This window comes from Galeopterus variegatus, unplaced genomic scaffold, assembly GCF_000696425.1.
Source record: "Galeopterus variegatus unplaced genomic scaffold, G_variegatus-3.0.2 Scaffold669, whole genome shotgun sequence".
NCBI lineage: Eukaryota > Metazoa > Chordata > Mammalia > Dermoptera > Cynocephalidae > Galeopterus > Galeopterus variegatus.
Window position 1 is genome coordinate 48,536 of NW_007726780.1, and position 4,504 is coordinate 53,039.

Below are 4,504 nucleotides of genomic sequence, written 5' to 3' on the forward strand. Positions count from 1 at the left end.
TTGTGGGAGGGAGGTCCAGTCCCCATCAACATGCCCCGGGTCCCTGGGTGGGTTCTGAGGTGCTGGCCTGTTGTGCCTGGTTGTGGGAGGGAGGTCCAGTCCCCATCAACATGCCCCGGGTCCCTGGGTGGGTTCTGAGGTGCTGGCCTGTTGTGCCTGGTTGTGGGAGGGAGGTCCAGTCCCCATCAACATGCCCCAGGTCCCTGGGTGGGTTCCGAGGTGCTGGCCTGTTGTGCCTGGTTGTGGGAGGGTGGTCCGGTCCCCTTCTCCATGCCCTGGGTCACTGGATGGGGCCCAACGTGCTGGCGTGGTGTGCCCGGTTGTGGGAGAGAGGTCCAGTCCCCTTCTCCATGCCTCAGGTCCCCGGGTGCGCCCTGAAGCGCTGGCTCAGTGTGCCTGGTTGTGGGAGAGAGGTCCATTCCCCTTCTCCTTGCCTCGGGTCCCCAGGCAGGCCCCAAGGTGCTGGCGTGGTGTGTGCGGTTGTGGGAGGGTGGTCCGGTCCCCATCACCATGCCCCGGGTCCCTGGATGGGCCCCAAGGTGCTGGCATGTTGAGCCTGGTTGTGGGAGGGTGGTCCAGTCCCCAACTCCACATAAAGTTATTTAATATTGACCAACTGAATTATGGAAAACATGTGGTAAAGTCAATGGTTACAATTTCATCTTAATTACTTCTAACAGGGGCAAAATACAATGACTTATTATCTTTTGAGGTCTCTCCCAGGAGCTAATGATAAAACCATGTCACCAACTTACTAAAGGTCCCTGAATGGGTATTTGCTACGGCAGGGAGAATATCTGTCCAGGTGACTGAAATTCAAATCACTAGAGTGGAAACTTAAGGGGGCAGGCTCTTTGCAAGTGCTTTCTGTCCTACTATGATATTTGAAATACTTAGTTGGAAAGATGAGGTTAGGGGTGTTAGTTGGCCACTAAGAGACCTCACAGGATGCTAGTAACTTCATGAATTTACCAAGATCCACGGTCTGGGCCGGCCCGTGGCTCACTCGGGAGAGTGTGGTGCTGATAACACCAAGGCCCCGGGTTCGGATCCCATATAGGGATGGCCGGTTCGCTCACTGGCTGAGCGTGGTGCTGACAACACCAAGTCAAGGGTTAAGATCCCCTTACCGGTCATCTTTTTTTAAAAAAAAAAGATCCACGGTCTGGGCCGGCCCGTGGCTCACTCGGGAGAGTGTGGTGCTGATAACACCAAGGCCCCGGGTTCGGATCCCATATAGGGATGGCCGGTTCGCTCACTGGCTGAGCGTGGTGCTGACAACACCAAGTCAAGGGTTAAGATCCCCTTACCGGTCATCTTTTTTTAAAAAAAAAAGATCCACGGTCTGTTCTTCGCTCTTGCAATTTAAAACATCACAGCTTCAGAAATCTAATTCATGCTAGCCAAATTCACATTAATTAAAGCAGAATGCCAATTTAGTAATTTACAATAAAATACAGAACACCAAGGGCAAAAATCATAAAGGGAAACATTGATAGATTTGACTGTATAAATATTTTAAACCTCTTTACACAAAAATCCACCATAAATAAAATTAATGACAAAGGCTTGATATCCGTATATATAAAGACCTCATATAAATTAACAAGAAAAATGTGTTTCAGTATAAAAATGGGCAAAGGACATGTGCAGGAAATTCATAAAAGAAAAAATCCAGTTGGCTGATAACTAAAGGTTTCAATCCTTCTTTCTCCTGCCAGTGTTGTGCCGGAGCCTGCTTGCAGGCTTAAGACGTCACATTGGTAGCTTGAAATCAGTCATTGAGAGAGTATCGCACAGAAATCAGCAAATGATGCATGTCAGGGTGGCTCTTTGTTTTTTTCTTGGACAGCCGTTATTAAACATTTACTCACACACTACTGCCTGTATCCAGTTACTGCCTCTCACCTGGATCCTTTCCAACTACTTTTAAACCTTCTCAAGTCTTGTCTGCCATCTTCAAAGAAATCCTGACCCCCAACATCCTTCTCCAAGTACCATGCCATCTCTGTTTTCCTTCCCAGCCAAACTTCTTCAAAGAATTGGCTATACTTGCTGTCTCCTTTTACTCATTCTCCAATCATTCTTCAACACACTTAAGCGATTTTTTGCCACCATCACTCTCCTAAAACAGCTCTTGCTGGGCTCAGTGACCTCCATAAACCCTAAATTCTATGGACAGTTTTCTCTTACCCTCCTTGACCTCTTGGCAGTATTCATTTCTGTTGACCATTACCTCCTTCTTGAAATCTACTTGTCCTTGGGCTTCAATGACATGTGATCCTGGTTTTCCTCCAACCTCTCTGGCTTCTCCTTTTCAGTTTTCTTTTCAGGTTCTTCCTCTCATTTTCCACCTCTAAATGTTGATGTTTTCCAGGGATTAGTCTTAAGTCTTCATCTCTTCTCTACTCTCTCCTTAGGCAATTTCATCCATCCCCAGGGGCTTAAATACGACCTATACACCAGTGAATTACATATTTTATCTCTCCTCTGAGATACAATTGCCTACTTGACATCTTCCCTTTCAGTGTCTTAAAAGCATCTCGAACTCAGTGTATCCCAAACTGGAGCCAGAGACTTTCTCCCCCTTCCCCAAATTTGAGGTTCTCCCATGTTCCCCATCTCCACAAAGTGTCCCACCATGTAAGCCAGAAACCCAGGAGTCATCCTTGATATCTCTGTCTTCCTCATCCCCCACATCACTAAGTCTGGGTTGTCTTTCCCTTCTAAATATCTCCCAAATAAGTTCTCTTCTCTCCATCTCCACTTCCACCACCCTAGTACAGGCCTCCACGATCTCTCGGCAGGACCACTGCAATATCCTCCTAACTGATCTTCCTGCCTCCATTCTTTCTTCCCTTCAGTACACTCTCCACATTGAAGCTGAGGCAACTTCTCAAAACACAAATCTGATCATGTCACACTCCTGTCTTAAGCCCCTCAGTGGCTTCCCATTTCTTTTAGAACAAAAATAAACCCCTTAAATGGCCTAAGGCCCTGCATGATCTTACTATGCCCACCTCTCCAGTCTCATTTCCTACCATTCTGTTCCCTCTGCACTCCAGTCACACCAACTTTCTTTTTTTTTTTTTTTCGACTGGTAAGGGGATCGCACCCCTCGGCACGGTGTGGTCTGCACCACGCTCAGCCAGTGAGCACACCAGCCATCCCTATATAGTACCCGAACCGCGGCCTCAGCTCTACCAGCGCCACACTCTCCCAAGTAAGCCACGGGGGCCGGCCCTTCTTTCTGTTTCTTGAATAGAGCCTTCACATGTGCTCTTCCCTTGGCCTAGAAGGCTCTTCCTATGCTCCCTTCACCTTGCTGACTCCTACTTAATCTTCTGGTCTCAATTCAAATATCACTTGCTCCATGAAGCCTCCTATACTGACACGCTAGACTGCTAGACTAATCAAATCTGTCCCCACACTTCCGCCATGATTATAGGCCCTCAAGGTGCCATAAATATCTTCTTAATTGCTCTTACTACAGTTTAACTTTGCATTTATGTATATGATTATTTGATTATTGTCTGTCTTCCCTACTAGTCTGTAAGCTCCATGAAGACAGAGACCAAGTCTGTTTTTGCTCACCATTGATCTCGAACACCTAGTCTAAGACGTGACACATAGTAGGTAGTCAATAAATACTTGTGTGATTGATGAGTCACATAGTTACCTTTGTGTATAAGAAATACATAAAACTATACCAGCTAGTATTCCTCCTTTTGTTATGGCTTCCAGGAAGCTAAGATTCATATTTAAAGCTTGTGATGGCTAATTTTATGTGTCAACTTGACTGGGCCAAGGGATACAAGAAATAGGATGTGTCTGTGAGGGTGTTTCTGGAAGATATCAGAATTTTTGTTTTGTTTTGTTTTGTTTTGTTTTGGGGGAGGAGGGCAGCTGGCAGGTAAGGGGATCCAAACCCTTGACCTTGGTGTTACCAGCACCACACTCTTCCAAGTGACCTAACCAGCCAGCCCCAAGATTAGCATTTGAATTGGTGGATCAAATAAAGTGGATAGCCCTCCCCAATGTGGGCATCATCCAATCTGTTGAGGGCCTAGATAGACCAAAAAGGCAGAGGAAGGTTGAATTGGCAGTCTCTGCCTGCCTGCTGAGCAGCTGAGACATCGGTCTTCTCCTGCCCTTGGACTGGTACTTACACCATCAGCTACCCTGATTCTCAGGCCTTTGGACTCAGACTGGATTTTTACACCACTGGCTTTCCTGGGTCTCCACGTTGCAGACAGTAGATCATGAGACTTTTCAGCCTCCATAATTGTGTAAACCAATTTCTTATAATAAATCTATCATTATTATCTCATATATACAAGGGTACTTCAAAAAGTTCATGGAAAAATAGAATTGAAAGTTAATATGAATCTTTCCATGAATTTCCAAGTACCCATGCGTGCATGCGTATGCGTGTGTATGTGTATGTGTGCGTATGTGTGTATTACTGGTTCTGTTTCTCTGAAGAATTCAGACTAATACAAAG